This window comes from Strongylocentrotus purpuratus, unplaced genomic scaffold (assembly GCF_000002235.5).
Source record: "Strongylocentrotus purpuratus isolate Spur 01 unplaced genomic scaffold, Spur_5.0 spur5_scaffold_3, whole genome shotgun sequence".
NCBI lineage: Eukaryota > Metazoa > Echinodermata > Echinoidea > Camarodonta > Strongylocentrotidae > Strongylocentrotus > Strongylocentrotus purpuratus.
In genome coordinates this window covers 16,449,044-16,468,674 of record NW_022145609.1, presented here as the reverse complement: position 1 = coordinate 16,468,674, position 19,631 = coordinate 16,449,044, and the positions used below count along the sequence as shown (strand labels likewise).

The following is a 19,631-nucleotide window of genomic DNA, read 5'->3' as shown; positions in this document are numbered from 1 at the left end:
GATGCATTCAAAGAATAAATCCCAACAAGTACCAATCAAATACACCTGGGTAGAGTATGGCAATTGTAGAATAATGTCTTACCAGAGAACGTTAGTGCTGCGACCAGGCGCGTACGCAGGGGGGGGGGGGGGGGGGGGGGTTAAACCCCCCTTGAGTTTTTTTTAATATGTTTTGTCTATGTTTTTTGGGGACCCCTCCCCCCTTCGATTTTTTTTGTGTGTCCTCTTACCCCCCCCCCCCCCCCCCGCTTATTCAGCGGCTGGCTGAGTCGTTGCGAAATTTTTGACCCGACTTTAACCCCCACCCCTTGAAAAAAATCCTGCGTACGCCACTGACTGCAAAAGGGATTCGAACCCCGTACGTTGTAAATCACAGTCTAGAGACATCACCTCTAGTAATGAGATATAACAGCATGTTAATAAAAATATTACAAAATCATTCTTTTGGTGATCACACGAGCTACGAGGACGTGAGTGTGTATAATGGAGATCTTAAATGTTTATAGCTTTGTGGTCAACCCCCCCCCCCCCTTTCCCCCCATCAGCAAAAATGAATTTCTTAATCATACAAACAAAAGACGAAGACACGCGATTTGAGGAAGGTATAAGTTTTAGCAACTTGAATGACAATGCTAAATTAATAAAATATATGTGGATACATATGAAAAGGGAGAATTATCTTTTCGATGTGTTTTCTTTTTTTTTTTTTAATGAAAAAGGGCATCGAAATGAAAGCTCGCCGGAGTTGGCAACATCGTTATAAAAAATAGTTATGCTTGTGTTCCCCTGTATTTTATGAAAATAAAGATGATAAAAGAACAGGGATGGTATGTAAGTAAGAGTTAGCGTATCCTATAGAAACAATACAATAAGAGGAGAGAGGAGGAGTATGTGAGGTCCAGGAGTGGCTACGCCACCCCTTTCCGCCCCCTTCAAAGAAACGACGCTACGCCCTCGATGGAGTCGTTAAACTTTCATCTACCCTCACTTTCCCATTACCTTATACCGTCTAGTCGTCAAGGGTATTGGTGACCTGCGACGCCCGCGATCTCCGAGAGCAAGGGAAGCCAACTGGTGGCAATCGAACTTGATGGAGCCCCAAGCAAACATTGTACCTGCAAACATTGTAGTGTCTATACGCGCATGCAGATCGAGTTCATTCCTCATTCTGCACATCGATGTCTTGGAAGAATTGTGTCATCTACACAGACTCGCCCGTGTGCTAATTTTCGATAGACAACTCAATTGTCATCGCCTTTGGCGTATTTCCCACTTGTTACCTGGTTTATATCAGCAGCGGGATTGTATTCGCCGGCATGTCTTAGATGTAGCGACAACGTAGTCACTTTCCACGGCGACACATCGCAGAGAAACTTCGAAGTTCGACCTCGTTCAATAGAAGCTCTTTTTATTTCGAGACGGTCTAATAGTTGGATAATTATTTCGGATGATTTTGATTCTGCTTTCTCAGTCTACATTGCTACTTTTGTTTAGGATATGTTCGCCTATTTAAGAAAAGCCGTCGCCAGCAAAATGCGTCTTTGTAATATAATGGTGGTAAGTGAAAAAGTTATTTCATTCAGATTTCAGTACAACTGAGATCCTATGCCGGATCCTATGTTCATTGGTACCTGGTAAGGCTACGTACTCGGGAAGAAGATATTTGTACGAATGTTGGAACCACCAACACCATAGATTAGTCATGCTGAGGAACGGACAACTTTTCAAGCTAAAGTTGAGTTCTGGTCATGCGATTGCATTTGGAAAGAATGTTTTGGAATCGATCAGAAAAGGTTGATAAGCATTGGTGTGTACTGCACGGTCTGGAATTATCAAAATGATAAGGCATTTGAAGAGCCAAGCTTTTCAGGGAACACTTTGTATCTGATGTTCTTCCACACTTATATAATACAATGATAACGCTCACAAAATATTTGTCCCCTCTTCCCAGAACTTAACCTTCTCTTGACTTGACTTGAATTGAAATTATTTCCATCATCATCACATTACATGAGGGGCGTCAATCCTTAATAATATGTGTGTGTGTGGGGGGGGGGGGGTGAACACAATGGAGCAAAATATGAAGTCTGAGGGAGGATGTTTAGGCCCCCTTAGAAGTTGAAAGAAAATTGAATTTTCGAACTCATTTGGCGCGATTTGGTGCATACTTTCTAGTAATATTTGACTGAAAATCATTGACTAGATTCCAATTGATTTTTTTTTTGCCAAAAAAAGGGGAATATCTTTTATCACTATTACAAAGACTCGGAGACTTATTTGCTTTAAAAGCTTTGAAATGATTCCATGGAATATCATGATAACAACAGTTAGGTTTTAAAATTACTACATGTACATGTGCAAGTACGAGATATTAATGCTGAATAGTAATTTAGATCATGTCTATCCTAATATAACAATGAAATATAATTGCAAGTAATGATTATGCATTTCAAAATGTTTTCTGTGTTATCGTTTTAATTTTTCAATTGAAATATACACTTAAAATTTCAGTGCATTACTGTATTGTTGACAGCCCAGGGTAAGTAAAGGTCCATGAAAAATGAACTCTCTAACAATAAGCCGTATTCATAAAAATAAGTAATTACTACTAGTAAAACCATAAGCTAGATTAAGTACAAAGTAGGGAAACAAGAAAATATGGCCCTTCGTAGACAGGTGGTCTTTGTAGACAGGTGGTCACTAGAACAGACTTGACTGTACCATGAACCCTGGCTACCACAGGGTCCGTGGGAGTACCAAACCTCGAAATATGTTCCTCTTGGGGGCTATTTTAAATAGTCGGGAAAAAAAGGAAAAAAAAGTTGTCCGAAAGAGAGAAATCACGCGTCTTATGGAGAGGAATTAAAGTACATTGGGAATCAAAGGTCTTAGGTTTGAGCAATGCCATTGAGAAAGGCATTTTATATGCTTTGCTCCTCTTCATCCAGGTAAATACTAACACTAAAATAAGGTGTTTCTCCAGACTTATTAATAAAGGCAAATCATGCATTCGTATGTTTTCGTATCCGGGTCAGATATTCTGTCTGTTTGACTATATAACAGAAATCTGTTAAATTAACCGATATTCATGTGCACAATCTATTTGATTGATTATGTGTACCCGTATATCCTTCTGTCGTGCAGAAAATTTCCTCACTTCGAAAAATATTGAGATGCCTTTATTTCAATATCATAAACGACCCAATAAACCAGGCATTAAAATACATTCGTGAATATTATTCATACCATAACACAATGATAGTGACGAGTTGACGACTGACGAAAAAATATTTCGATGTGGCCATTATGAGATTAGAGGGAAATAATTAATCCACAATCCATTATTGGCAGAATTACGTCAGTTCGTGATGCCAAGATATGTCACCATGGCAACACAAAGATTTTGTATGTACGAACATGCCTTGGCAGTGTTTAGACGTGGGATGGAACTGAAAGAATTTCCTACATAATATTATACCCTTTCTTCCTCCCCTCAAGTGTACCATTAAACAAAGAATGAATATTGATCATATTAAATCAAGAGCGGAATTCAAATTGGGTTTATATGACTGTGAATATTTGCAGATCGGCCTTGGCCGCGATGAAAATAATTCTCATAAATAAACCATTACAACGCCAATTTCAATTCTAATTTCAATTTCAACTTTTCTCTTCCCTTTCCTTATCTTTTCAATCATGTCTATAACGATTATCTCCCGTGGAGTTATGTATGTGTCGCCTTTAATAAACTACTCTCGTGGGGGGGGGGTATGCTTCTATAAAACAGGTATTTGCATACATCACAATTGAATTATTCATCCCTACGAATAGAAGAAAAATTATTAACCAGACACGCGTGATTATAAACATGAGATGGAGAGACAGATTAAACTGATGCGTTGCTATGGGAAACGGAAATATGAATGCATAATGATATCTCATCCTCCATAATCACAATGCATAGTGTCACTGGATTCTGTAGAATATATGCAAGATCGAGTGTAGTGCTCTCGTGTAGGAAAATCCCACGAATTAAATACATTTGTCTGACGAATACTAATGTCTGTTCGCGAAAATAAATGTCATGGGGTTTATGCATCTCATATCACAATTACAAACACAGAAACGAAACAAAACCAAGTGAATAAACCCGCTGTTAATTTGACTAACTGGACTCCAAGGAGAAAGCCATTTTGGAATTTCTCTTGGTATCCCCTTCAAAAAGGGAGAACCGGGATTACATTCCATTATTTTTGTTTTAAATCAATATGAATCTCGCCAACTTTTTGCAATTTCTTTTGTATAAGAATAGAAAATTTTACGATGCGCGTCATCATTTATTATTATAAACTCCTACGTATTTTGACTCGGGATATTCTGCGATATAATTCGATACATTATTACGCTATATTTCCTTATTATTAATGATATCCTTGCCAAGTTTGTCTAATGTTACTCTATGAGTTAACCAAGTTTTCACACTTATTCCATATACAATAGCTGAGCATTATCATACCATATTTTCTTATCTTTAACTCGTGATGTTCTTCTGTACCCAAAGTTTGAATATAATCACATTGTTTTTTCGTTACTATATAGGACTCTTGCCAATACCAGATAATTTCCCGCCATGGCAAAATAAATACGCGGAGGTCCGCATCTCCTCATGATTGGTATCTCTTCCAAGACTTTGATTACTCATAACTTTACCAAGTTTACAAAGATATTAAAGGTAATACAAAGTTTTGGTATGGGGTCATGAATTTGGTTCAAATGAACATATTGGGAGCATATGCGATCCTCCAATATTCAGTGACCTTTGTCGCGGTTGAAATCGAGTCTAAAGTTATGAAATTGTAGATAATAAACTCTTTATGTTGTATAGCTCCCTCTGAAGGTCAAGATATTAATTAAGCTATAAAACAATTTTTCTTGACTAAACTTGACCTATTAGCCATTCCCGTTTGGAAATTATATATCACAACTACATATTCTGAAATGTTCATGGTCGCAGTTACCAGTTTGCGGCTGCAGGCGCTATAAATACTCGAAATTTATCAAAATTTACCGGGAGCACCGGTAAATATTTATATTCAATTTTTCTCGAAAGCAAAAGTGTTTTAGGGGCTAAATTTTCTTGTGCTTATAATACATCTACAGGGGCATCAAAATATATCAAAATTGTAAAGAATCACTATCCACCCAATTTCAAAATTTAAACAAACTTTGTATTACCTTTAACTTATGATTAATAAGAGGAAGAAGAAGAAGATCGTAATAATTATCATGATAACATATGGGATATTATTAGCAATTTAGCATAAAGGATGATAAACAAATGAATCAATTTCGAATGGAAAGTAGACAAATGCAAATAAGAACGAATTGGACGACGAACAAGTGGATGTCTCGGTTTCAGTCAGCTACCCTAATATTAAGTAAACGTTCATACGGCACTAAAATCGATTGTATCACCATAATATATGTAAAGCAAACATTTGTGATCGTGTTATTGCGAAAATGGGAATTAAGATTTTTTTTTTGGCAGAGACATTGTTATTCGCGTCTATCTGCTTTCCCGTTTACATACTTCTAAATCCACTAGAATACCAATTTGGATTAATGCTTATTTTAGATAATTATCCGCAGACCAACAGACGAGGGATTATACCGAGGGCAGCTTAACCGAATAGTGCAAGCTGCAGACAGATGTTCATTTTCTCGTTATCAGTTGCCTTATATTCTTTTTTTCATACCGGAAATAAAATAAAAAATATTATCTTCACATAGCCATTCTTTGACCTCGGGTTGAACATTGTAAACTCAGTTTTGTCATGCGGTGAAAATGTGGTAAGCCCTGAAACAAGTCGAAATATTTCTTGATTTTAGATGATAAAGACAGTCGTGTGTCATGGTCATATCCTTTTCATTATCAGCTTCTGATACATTATGCCTGAGGTTAGAATATTTTCGAGGGAAGCGAGCGAACTGGAATGCCACCATTTAAACCCAAGACGGTGTACATGAAGTGCACAAAACACTCTACTCCTGTATCCCTTATCACATTATAGACCCCAAAAGGTACATGAGAAGAAATCATGTGAAATCCATTTTCTTTTTGTTCTTAAGTTCTTAACATATATTTGTCGATACTTCTACGCCCTTATAATCATATAGATTCAACGTGGTTGATTAAAAAGTTGATATCGACGTACGTAATGTATGTGCAACACAAAACAGTGGTATACAATCAACATACTGTCGTTCTATCTCTCAACTCATGACACATTTCGACGAATGTTTGCGTGAGATTTCACAAAAGAGCGGTATAAAACCAACATAATGTCGTCTGAATCTCTCACTTTATGACACATTTCGATGAATGTTTGCGTGAGAGTTCATGAATTTGGAAGCACACACACACTCCTCCTCTAAACACACATACCTGACAGTCACCTTTCCCCTGATCTCTGCAGCTCATAAAGTATTCCCCCCCCCCCCAGTGGCGTATCCAGTCCTTTGCCATCACTGGAGGGGCAACATATACTATCTGAGTTTTTAAAATTTGTATATGTGACGAAAATGACTCGGGGTGGGGGGGGGGGGGCTGCTAATTTGCATAAGGAGTTTGCCAAAGGAAATCATGAGAAGGGGAAGCTGGAATAAAGTTATCCTCAACATCTTTATTGACTTTTTGTAATGTAAACTTGCCCCCCTGGGAAAGTGTGTGAGTGTGTGCGTATATATGGGTCAGGGCTCAAATTAATTTTTTGTCCACGGGGGCTCTTCCCCCCAAAAAAGAGCCCCGTGAGCCTTCTCACAGGCTCTTTTAGTGCTGAAGGGGGCTCTTATTTCAATACAAATTTCCATTGAATTGGTACCCATGAAACTCCTAAATTCCTTGGTATTTTATCATTATCATTTATTTAAGTCGGCATTTTCCCTCTTAGAAATTTACTTGTTACATAGCTGTATACTTTTATCCCCGTGATCAGTGGCGGATCCGGGGGGGGGGGAGAGGAAAAAAAAAAGGGGAAAGATTTTTTTTTTGCTGTTGAAAAAAAAGTGTTCCCATCCCACTTGTATCACAGAGAAACAACAGTTTAAGTTAAGTCTAACGTTAACGTTCAATTTGTTATTAAAATGTAGAGTACAGCCCTTGGCCTTAGGCCTAATTTAGGTCGTAACTGTTACTGTTTGAAAATCTAAAGTAAAATCAAACGGTTTTCATGGTTATAGACCAAGTAATTGAGAAAAAAAAAAGTTTACCCGTCACTGAGACCAGGTCAATCAATCTTCTAGATCCATTATTAGGGTCTAACGTTAGTAGATATAATGTAAATGCAGGCGCGAATCCAGCGGGTGTGAGCGGGCCTTGCCCCCCCCCCCCCCCCCCCCCCCTCGGCAAAAGAGAGAGAGAGAGAGAGAGAGAGAAGGAAAAGAAGGGAAAGGGAAAGAGGAGAGAAAGGGAAAGAAAGAAGAGGAAGAAGAAAAGAAAAGGGGAAAAAGGAGATGGGGGGTGCGAAAGGGCCTTGCCTCCCAGGCTGTTGCCTCCCCCCGCCCCCGCTAAAAAAGAGAGAGAGAGAAGGAAGGAAAAGGAAAAAAGGAGAGCTAAAAGGGACCAAAAAAGAGGAAAAAGAAAAAAAAAGGTGAAAAGAATTTCGATGCGGTGTTCGAGTAGAATTCTGTGAGATGATCATATTCTTTCTCGTATGATGTGACGAGGTGTCTCTATCCAGATATCTGTTGATAGTATTATAGAATATAGAAGCCTGAGATGACCTTCTGCTCGTAACCGACAAGTCACCGCATTAAAATTAAATTGCAAATAGTGTTCAACAACACGATGGTGGATGAAAGTACATGAAACTTTCTAATATTCGAAGATATATGACCTTCAGACCATATTGTTTCATTATTTTTTATTCAATCAATCAACGTCAAAGAATTGATTTATCATCGCTCTTCAATTTATTATTTCACCTTTTAATGTACTTTCATTCTTATGAATCACGAAAGAACACTGAATTGGATTCTTCATGTTTGTTTTGATTAATTTCCTCCCCTTTCCTTCTCCCTGTTTAATACTGATAAAATTTAATTTTTTCTTAATCAAGGCAAAATATTATTTTCATATTTTCTTTATGCAAGACAGGGAGAGAGAGAGAGAGAGAGAGAGAGAGAGAGAGAGAGAGAGAATATGTTAAGTGAGAATTATCGAGTACAACTATGAATTGCATTCTTTTCAATATTATTCAATTTGCTGAAAATATTCAGAATATGAATATGATACATCCACATAATACACCAACGCTGTTCAACGCATCCAACGCTCCAACCATAGCCCATACGCCAATGCACCATATTTATCAATATGAAAAGATTTTTAAATGAAATTTGTAGAAAAATCAATTTTACAATGCACTGACAGGCATCAGTTGAAATCATGAATTCTCTGTGACTGGCTTAGCACTAGTTTTTGAGGGACCAGTCACTAAAGAGGAAATAAAGGGAAGGAAAATTGAGAAAGAAGTAAATAAAAGAAGGGGGATATCAGTTGCAATTTCCCCGCCAACAAGTTGCGGATCGGGATGGGGGTGGGGCAAAAGGCGATCGTCTCCAGCTCCAGCAGATATTGGGCGTCAGTGTGCACACCGGTACTACCGGCGCAGTATGACCGCCGCATTAGCTGTGCACTGCGAGCTTCCGTTGTTTGTATCGGTAATACTCATAGAGATGGGAGGGAAAGCGCCATCTAAGTTCCATTTCATTGGTTTAAGGTTTGAAAATTGATACTCAATATTGTGTTAAAGTTATATAAGAAACGATAATCTTTTTTTTTATAATTCCACGCGGGCGATTTTTCATTTTGCAATCGCCCCCGTGGGCAACCAGACGGGGGCGATTATGGAGCTCACGGGGGCGAATCGCCCATCGCCCCCGTGTATTTTGAGCGCTGAATATTATGGGTGCATGAGCGCGGGTGCCTGTTTTGTAGTTTTTAAGATGATATTATATATTATAGTGTTGCTTTTACTCTGTTAATTTTTCAGAAATAACAATAAAAACGTTTAAAAAAAGAAAGAAGGTAAACAAGCCCGACACCATCTGCTTAACAGAAACAACCCCCCCAAAAAAAAAAAAATAAATAAATAAATAAATAAAATAAAATAAATAAATAAATAAATAAAAATAAAAATAAAAAAAAAAAAAATAAATAAAAAAAATAAAAAAAATAAATAAATAAAAAATGCGAGCAAATTTTGAATTTTCGATTCTTTTTGACAATTTCCAGCGCATACTACCGGCAATCGAAGATTGGATTGCTCTATATAATTATAATTAGTTGAGAACGTCTTTATTTCAATACCGGACAAAATTAAATTAAACAGAAATGGTTTGAAGATGTAGGTTGAAAAACGTTAATTTAACATTAAGGAGTCAGTCACTTGCGGATATAAATGTAAGTGGGGGGGGGGGGGGACGCACACCTGAGTAGTGACTCTTGTTATATCTATTCTGGCTAGCATTTAGTACACCATGTTAAGAAATTTTGACAGAAGCCTGTATCCGCCCCAGCGTGTCAGTTGATATGATGTCAAGTAGATGTTCATGTTTAGGTAACCAGAAGCGAAAACATGTCGTAAAATGTTCAGCAGTGTGAGAAAACAAGCTGTAGATGAACTCAACATGGGTCAGGTTACTTTCTTGTTTTTTCAAATACATGGAGATAACAATGAAAATAAAACTATGGCGAGTGTTAAGAAAGTCAGTGAACTTGTAAGAAAGTTAACCCGGTTATAATAATAATAATAATAATAGCTCACATTTATAATGCGCCTAATACTACGTTTCTGAACATTATTATTACCCCGGTCATCTGATTCAGACTTACCCGCATACAAAGTATGCACATTCTCCACTCCCTGGGGAGCATTCCAGCCAGTCGCCATTTTACAAGCGTCATTGCTAATCAAACCACATTAGCTTTCGCATCCTACCGGGTACCCAATTTAACACCTGGGTGGAGAGTGGCAAATGTAGATCAATGTCTTGCCAAAGGACATTAGTGTCGCGGCGGGACTTGAACCGCGGACCTTGTGATCCACAGTCCGGTGACATATCCACTCGACCACGACACCTCTACAAACCTTATAGCCTTAGGTGACTGAATTATTGAAATAAAAGGCCAGTAAGTAAAAAGAAGACACTCGAAGTATATTTTGGGAAGGACATTCATTTATTCATTTATTCAAATGTATTTATACAGGATACATCTTGGTCCTGATACCAAAAAACATTAAAATGTGGCCAATCATGAAACTGTAAAAAGTAATTACAGTCAACACGAAAAATCAGCTTAAAACCCAATGAATTACTACTTTACTATCATGAGAGAAATAAATAATGAAAAAATAATCAAATATAATTCAATTTATTCACTGCAGCTGTAGAACGAGGTTATGGAAACTGTGCCTGTATCAACATAATTATGCTTCTAGAATATTTCTTAAATTATCTAAACAATGGGTTTATACGTCGAATGAATACGTCGAATCATATTCCTTTGTGCAAATATCATTATGACACTTCCTGTTCTCATTTCAGTATTGATTTAGCACGCCATGCAGTTTCTGTGAAAATTAATTAATGCAAAGGTATCTCTTTGGTTAATGTATGCTAGACTTCAGTTTTAGGTAGGATACATAGTGGGGAAAACCCCAGCTTTAAAAAAACGGCTGTTTGTGCAAGTTTTATCAATTTTAAGGATAGCATAAAGGCGGGGATAATTTTTTTCGAAAAGTGGCCGCGAAATATCTAAAATCCCTTGTAAGCGTTACGAGGAATGCGACAAACATTATCATTTTTTAAACCCTTTTAGGGCGGGATTTTTGAAAGGGCAAAATTGATCACACACTGTTCTTCAAATTGGCAACAATATTTTTTTCTTTTATTGCTACATCGTTCCAATACAATAAGAATGTCTCTTAATACTAAATACATGATTAGGGACGTTGTAGAAAATATGCACATATACCAGTTTTTATTGCAAGATAATGTCTTTTAATCTCTCAAGGTCTTGCCAAGTTTAGGATTTTAATGCTTATTTACCTTTTGAAATCCTTTTGAAATTCCTGGCATCAATCAAACGCATTATGGTCGTGAGACAGAAACGCATCCAGTGCGTGTACACTTTGTTTGCCCTTTCACCAAGTTTATAGACCCAAGTCACCCAACGTGGAAAAATGTGCCCCTATTCGGGTCGACCTCTTAGATACTCAAGTTCATTCACGCAGCTTGGGCCGTTATCTTTCAAAGATTAGTCATTATTGAGACATTTATTCAATCTATTTTTTAAATGGTCTATTATGTCATTATCCCTGTTTGATTACGATAAGTTTTTGAGAGCCAGAAGGGCGCTACCTCTGTGTTAATGGGTATGAGCTAACGCCCTTTTGGTTCTCAGTATTGCTCGTGTAAGAATGTAAGGGTTTGGAGTTTAACACGATGAATGGTCATCTTTGGAGCATCATTTGTTTTTCGGGAATGGAGGGATTGTGGTGAATGAAATGTAGCTGTGAGCAATAATAGTCTTTCTTTTGCTTTAAAGATTTAACGAACTATATCATCATCCCGATGAAATGCATAACAACTGCTGTTTGAAATCACATCATGATTTTATCTATATGTTTTACACTAACATTATTATAAACAATGATAGAAAAACATAAACATAGTGAGATTCAAGTGACATTCTTCTCACGATTCAAGAGAATAAACCCAGGCTGTACGTCAGGTTTCATGCTCTCATCTGTCCCGTCAAAATGGGGACATAGGCATACTTTGAACGTTGCTGGAAGGAAGGCGTCCCCCGGGCGTCCCTCTTCAGATTTGTTGTCGTTAAATTCATTCTTTTTTGGAAGGTCTACTTTTTGCTTCTTTAACCATTGTTTCGAACGTGTCTATCGGCCAAATTTTTAAAATTTAAGGTGATATTTGTCAATAATTTTTTGACCGACACACTGGCCCCCTTTCTAAATGATCCAGATATGCCTCTGTCACTTCGCCTTTATTGTTTCTATCCAATACTGAGTACTCTGGTAGAACTATTTGTCATAATGCATGATTTTTTTTTACTAGGACACGATATAATGTGGACTTTTATGAGTGCTATGTTTTTAGTTTCCTTTTGTCATCTGAAAACTGTCATCCTTTCTTTATAGAGTTTCGTGATTCATCTTGATAAAATAAAATTAAAGTTGTATTCTTCGTTTTTAGATACTCAACAGTTCGTTAGTTTTCTTCATCCGTTATTACATCAATGACAATCATTTGGCCAGTATAGGGCCTGATCAACATGATCCATACAGATTGCGAACGTGAGGAACTTCATATATGTGTTTACTAGTCGGAGATTACTTTGCTAGAGAGTTCGGATATTATTGAATATATCATAATTTTGTGTATACACACACACTATACATTGAAGGTAGCTGTTAAAATTTTTAACAATAGCTATAGGCTATGAAGTATGCAGTAACTAAATATGGCTGCAGACTCATGTAGGCGCTCTCATACGATCTTCTTGTCTGCTTGTTGGCAGCCGACACTGTATAAATTATGAGATGTAGAGAAAGATGGCGTGCACAGACTTGTCGATCCTTACGTAATACCTATTCATCGGGGGGGGGGGGGACGAATGAATAGATCATCCCCCCCTGATGAATAGGTATCATTGACAGATGACAGATCGACACCCATGCTTTAACAAACTTAAGTTTGTACTGACGTAATTATAAGGCCGTGAAGTGATCAACGATTTCCCCACTCTGTTAATGTAAATAAAAATGTATCAATATATGAACATGACGGACAAAGAAAGCGGACAAAATATACATTTCCTTAGGTAGACAAAGGAACATCCCTTTACTGCTATAATTATGTAAAAATGTGTAGAACAGGTGAATATGCATGTGACACCTGTTCTACACATTTTTACATAATAGCAGTGAATGGATGTTCCTTTGACTACCTGAGCAACTGTATATTTTTGTCCGCTTTCTTTGTTCGTCATATTCATAGTGTATTATCCTTTCCATGGAAAACCTGTTGGGTCAAGAAGTTACTGGTAACTTCTTGGTTGGATCATGGACTTAGTAGGTCCATGGTTGGATTGAGTGATAAGACCTTTAACCCGGATAGCATTATTTAGATCTAAACTGTTTACCACGCAACATGATATGACCTTGAGGTCAAAAGAGTAGTCATTACCATTGACAACGACGTTTGCTTTCAGTACCAGATCGCATTGTGACGTCACACATTGTGAGCATTCCGAAATGACATTATGAGCACAAGGAGTAGCGACACAATGTGCGAGAGGGGAATAAAAGTTATTTCTTGAGGGCTTGAATTTTAAGAAAATAGAGAGTGAAGCTCCGCATGCAAGCTCGGTCAATTATTGTTAAAATTTGAAACAAACTAATGATGATGAATGGTTGGTTTGTAGAATCGTTGGAGAAATGTTTAACTTTTCAACAGATAAAGGCTGAATTGACTGTGTCTGAAGAAGCCTTTAACACCCTCTCAAGTCAATCAGATCACAACCCCCATTCCATGTTTTTTTGTTTCCCAAAAGGAGCTTTGTTCACAATTTCCCTGAAAATTGATGTCCTCCTTTTTTATTTGCTTTAAAAAATTTCGGCAAATACGGTAGGGCCATGCATGCAGTATGTATGCTTTATATATGGATATTAAACAATATATCCAAACAAACAAAAAATTAAGGAATTTTCTTTCTTTTAATAATGGAAAGGGAGAATGCAACAATGCAATCTTCATAAAAGGTCTTCGACGCCTCTGGGCTGCGAATTTTTTTTAAAATTTAAATTCAAAACAGTTTATGTCTCCACCACTCTCGTTGCACGTGACTATTTGACACAGAGATCGATGACTTAATCATGTAATTGATCGTTTGCATCAAAATACCACTGGAAAAATAACCCAGAACAAAACAAAAAACAGGATAGAAGAAAACCGTCTGCCGTCAGACGAATGCTGTATTATTCAGAAATTCATCGACTCCAGAATGAAAGTTTATCGACTTTGGTTTGGAATAGAGTTTATCGGAATTTGGTCCATGCCATCATGATTGTACAGGCTACTGTACAAAATACCACTGAAATACACCCCAAAACAAACCACAACCCAAAATTGACGAAAACCATCTACTACTTAGACGAATGCTGTTCAAATAAAAGTGATTCAGAAATTCAACGACTCCTGGATGAAAATTTATTGAGTTTTGGTCCACCGCATGTGCTGGGTTACTGTATCAAATACCATTGGCTGACAATGGGCGGGATCCCGGGGGCACTGGCTCGAACTTCGGCACATTCGAGAGCAGGGGCAGAGCAAGGGTCAGGTCAGTAAGTGGGCACTGGGGTAATGCAGGGAGGTGAGACACCTCCTGGGGTAACGGGAGGGAAACGGTGGATGGCGTGTGAGGAAATACGGTCCTTGAATGATGGGAGGGTGCAGGGGCGGATCCAGCCGGCGGCGCGGGAGGGGGCCCAATTCGTGAATATTCAGCATGATGTACATGATTGTGTATCATCATGCATCTCGCATGTAGGCTGCTAGACTAATATTAGTCGTTTCCATGGTGTTCATCATAGAAATGGCCAGGCTAGCGTGTAAAAAAAAATTGCGCCGGCGGCCGAATAAGCGGGGGGGGGGGGGGGGGGGGGGGGGGGGGGGGGGGTAGGGGCGGGGGGGGGGGGTAGTGAGCACTACTTTTGGGGGGATCAACATGGGGGGGGGGGCTATTTTTGGCCAGGGAGGGTGTGTATTACCTTTTGCCTCTCCCATTTTTCTTGCTGTTGTCACGATTTGAATAATTATTTCCTTCTAATTGACAATATAGTAAATAAACAAATATAACAGTCCAGTAAATAAATTTCAAAAAGCACAATGAGGCGAAAAACCTCGGAAAGCATGTACGTGTGTTTGGAATGTCCATTACTAATATAAATTATATAGACTTGTCCAACGTTTCACAAAATTGTAGTATTGTAAATATTGTGATGCATAGTCACTTGATTTTGTTATTAGTAAATAAATACAATCACATATCAGCAGGGCTCAAATTAATTTTTAGTGCTGACGGGGGCTCTTATTTAATACAAATTTCCATTGAATTGGTACCCATGAAACTCCTAAATTCCTTGGTATTTTATCATTGTCATTTATTTAAGTCGGCATTTTCCCTCTTAGAAATTTACTTGTTACATAGCTGTATACTTTTATCCCCGTGATCAGTGGCGGATCCAGGGGGGAAAAAAAGAAGAAAAAAAAAAAGAAGGAAAAAAAAAAAAAGGGGAAAGATTTTTTTCGCTGTTGAAAAAAAAAAAGTGTTCCCATCCCACCTGTATCACAGAGAACAACAGTTTAGTTAAGTCTAACGTTAACGTTCAATTTGTTATTAAAATGTAGAGTACAGCCCTTGGCCTTAGGCCTAATTTAGGTCGTAACTGTTACTGTTTGAAAATCTAAATTAAAATTAGACGGTTTTCATGGTTATAGACCAAGTAATTGAGAAAAAAAAAGTTTACCCGTCACTGAGACCAGGTCAGTCAATCTTCTAGATCCATTATTAGGGTCTAACGTTAGTAGATAATATGTAGATGCAGGCGCGGATCCAGCGGGGGTGAGCGGGCCTTGCCCCCCCCCCCCCTTCCGCAAAAGAGAGAGAGAGAGAGAGAGAGAGAGGAGAGAGAGAGAGAGAGAGAAGGAAAAGAAGGGAAAGGGAAAGAGGAGAGAAAGGGAAAGAAAGAAGAGGAAGAAGAAAAGAAAAGGGGGAAGAATCCATAATGTTTGTTTTGAGTAGGCCCTATCTAAATTTCTTTTCGTTCATAATATCTTAATTACGTTTCCTTATTTGATTGTTATGATTTGTATGTTTTCTTTTCTGTTGTAATCATTCTACTTAAACATTGTCCTGAACACTCAACAAAATCAATTTGTGTAAGGTTCCACGCGACATAACTCGCTGTAACTATTGTAACTCGTTGAATTCTTTCGATTCGCTGTTCGGGGAGTGGGGGTGGGGTGGGTCGGGGAGGGGGGGGGGCATTAGGCGCAAAATAAAATGGTAAAATGGTTGGCACAAAAGGACATATTAAAAAAAGGGAATTGAAAGATGGAACGAGGAATGATGACATACCACCCCTCCAACATTCTCTTCTAAATCCATTGCATTGTTAATTCGTATTTCATCCATGGACATCCCCGCCCCCAACGATACCAGTGCTTTCTGAATATCATACCCACTACCATGATATGATCGAATTTAAGATTCTTTTTCTTCTTCTCCATGTTGCTTGATCCCCCAAGCCTAAACTGCCAACTCCCCCCTCATAATTACCGACTATTAATCATTGTATAGTAATTCGGAAGCGCAGTGGATGATTGTTCGAATAATGACTATTTATTTGAAACAGAGGTTAGAAAGAAAGTAAAACTAAGAAACGAAGCCCGAAATCGAGTCATGGACAAGGGATCGAGAGGGGCAACTAGTAAACTTGTTTACTTTGAAGCGATGCTGGATATCTGCAACCTTCATTTCGTTTGATACATTTTTTCTTTCTTCGGATTTCAGTCATAGATTTACATTTTATTCTAATTAAACATACAACTTTTCAGCCATCAGGTTAAATACTTGAAATTTTATATAATTCCTAGTTTCTCGTTCCCTTCTCTTTCCCTTTTTCTGCCCGTCTCAATTTTTTTTGCTGTTATTAGTATTTTTTTCTCCTTTAAATTAAAATAATTACAAACTGCGGACATCTCCACCATGTATATATCAGCCCCTAAGTTATTTATCAGATTTCCCTCAAAATGTTGATTTTGGACCTCTGAAATGTTTGTTATCAATATTCAAATAATGTCATATAATAATAATAAAGAATCGAGTGTCTTTTCCTCTTTTTTAAACAACAGGCTTTCTATGTGTGTTATTGTACCGTAACTTGTCTTTCTTTCAAACGTAACTCATTTCACGATACAACTATTTCAGTCTATTTTACATGCTTTATTATTATTTCAATTTTACAGTGATGCGTCTTTTGATTTGTTTACTGCAAAGCAGAGTCACGTCCTGCACGGCATGTCTTATGCGTAATGTTTGTTTAAGACCCTGTATTGAATTGATTTTTTGTTCCCTCCCTCCTGTAGATCCGTGACGCCACACTCCTCGTCATCTGCTGGTACTCCCTCGTCGTCTCCCTCTGCATGCTCTACGTGCTCCACACCCACTCCGACACCATCGAGACAAACAGGGTCTCGAACCATGTAGCCAAGGCGCGCTCCGATAACTCCGATCCACAGGACCAATCTGGCTGGATGCGGGTGGACTTCGTTAACGCCAACACGAAGCCGGCGATGGCGAGACGACGACGGTCGAACCAGAGGTCATCATCGTCACGGCGAACGCGACGGATGATACGCCGAAGGGACATCCAGGTTACACGTTGTTGGATAAAGACACGGTTAGTTGTAAATCGGCGTTTTTAACTGGGGTACCGAAATGCCTGACTACAATGTTGTCTACATTTTCCCGTCAACGAAGTGCAGGGTTTGAGCCTTTGAGGACCTTCTGACAACTTTTCTTTGATACTTTCGGGGGGTTGTTTCACAAAGACTAAGATCGACTTTAAGTTGGATTTTACTATGGCAGGCCATTCAAGCCACTGGTTGCTCTCACAATTTTTCTCTCTATTATGATCTTTAGATAATATTTTTTGCTTCATTAATGAATTATCAAAAAATCTAAATTCTGTAGATTTGTGACCATGATTTGTATGTCCCTTGAGAGACCAATGCCAGTAAATGGTGAGAGCAAAACCCGTGGCATGAACGGCCTGCCATAGTTAAGTCCAACTCAATCTTGTGAAACACCCACAGGAGACAGAAGACCCAATAGACCGACCTTTAAAAAAAAATATATTTACCTTTTAAATATCTTTTTATTTTGTTGTCTACGTGTACACTGTGGGCATGTCTCGAACCATAATGCATGGCCGTACTGAGGAAGTTTCCCTGTTGGGGGCCGGGAAAAAATGCAATGATTATTGATGGTTTATTGCATTTTCTTCGTTTTTTTTTAATTTTGTGGGGGCTGCCCCCTACCCTAGCCCCCGCTGCGCACAGTCCATGATTCAGTGGCAAAGCATTGGCCTCGTAGCTGTGAGGATCAAAACCGTGTCGATCAGCTATAGTAGTGCTCTTTTGTGAGGCATTAATCCTCATCACCGTCAGTTATGACTTAAGGACGTATGGTCCCCTAGTTGATAAACATAGTAACATACACATGCTTTAGCAGTCACGCCAAATAAACACTCGCAAATTATTATTCAATAACATCTCAGAATGTATACTATTATTTAGATCTATTAGGAATAAATCAGTGTCAAAATCATTCTAGAAATTGGGGATAATTGGAGCAACATTTATTGTTTTAATCAACACCCCCTCCCCCCCCCCCCCCCCTCTTGAACCCCCCCCCCAAAAAAAAAACAAAAACAAAAAAACAAAAAAAAAACACTAATTTGTACGGGTGTATTCAAATCCTTGATCAGTATAATTTTAGAAGTCTGAAAGTTTGTATCATCAATGCTATATAGCAAAGTCTTCCCAAATCTGATCGTAGTCAGATCGTATATAGTGTGAGGCGGTCTTCATATCTTAATGGTGACTGACTGTAATAATGCTATTGGCGCTTATTGCATTTTTAGCCATTTACTACTTCTCACAATTTTATTTCCAAACAATGCCGAGATGTATTCACAAAATGTCACGGTCCGCCTCTACGCCTCCTATTCCAAGCTTTAAAAGCAATTTTACTTTATGATTTCGTGTTGAAATTCTGCTCGTGACATTGGCAGGGTAACAATGAGAGGGTCATTATAAAGCAGACAGTCCGTCAATTGAAAATGGATTGATTTAAAGTGCGAACGTGATACCACGCCCCTTCCGGCGTTATGCGTAAGCTGTGCATTTACCGTGTTTGCCATTACGCCATTAACAAGCGTTATTACATTTTAGAATAGAGTACTAGAAAACGAAAGCACGACAATATTATGATTCTATGGTAGCTGAATAGATATAACCTTTAGGCTTCCGTTTTGGATTTTTATCTTCCCCTTTGAACTTTATATTTTATATTCTGCCGATAAAATTACTATTGTGTTCATCGGAGCTAACGTGACATTGACAATGTAGCATGAGAATTAGAAATATCGAAAGCTATCTATTTGACCATCATCTCTGTGGTCTAATTTAGGTATTTACGTTTACATTTTATCATTTACGAAACATTGGTTTCATTTCCTTTTAATGATTGCATTAAAGATATAACTTGAGTTCTGGTAAAAAAAGAAAATAAATTCTCACAGAGATCAAACGAAACTACACTGAATGTTCAAGAGTACAAATAGATGTCATTTGCCAAACAATTTTGGTAGAAAACGTATACTGCTGAGTAATGAGCATAGAAAGATAAGGAAATCAAGGTTAGTAGCCCCGACAACAGTGTAGTCCCATACACATCTTTCTGTGTACAGTGCTTTTAT

General features: G+C 38.1%; 1 protein-coding gene across 1 annotated transcript in view; it reads left to right on the top strand.

The window, feature by feature from the left end:
• The first annotated feature begins 1,106 nt into the window (after window positions 1-1,106).
• LOC592367 (alpha-N-acetylgalactosaminide alpha-2,6-sialyltransferase 5-like) overlaps window positions 1,107-19,631 on the top strand; it is a 29,658-nt gene continuing 11,133 nt past the window's right edge. Inside the window, exons 1-2 of the mRNA XM_030995781.1 lie at window positions 1,107-1,557; window positions 17,236-17,549. The gene's annotated coding sequence lies outside the window, so the exon portion shown is untranslated. The remainder of the gene's footprint in view (window positions 1,558-17,235; window positions 17,550-19,631) is intronic.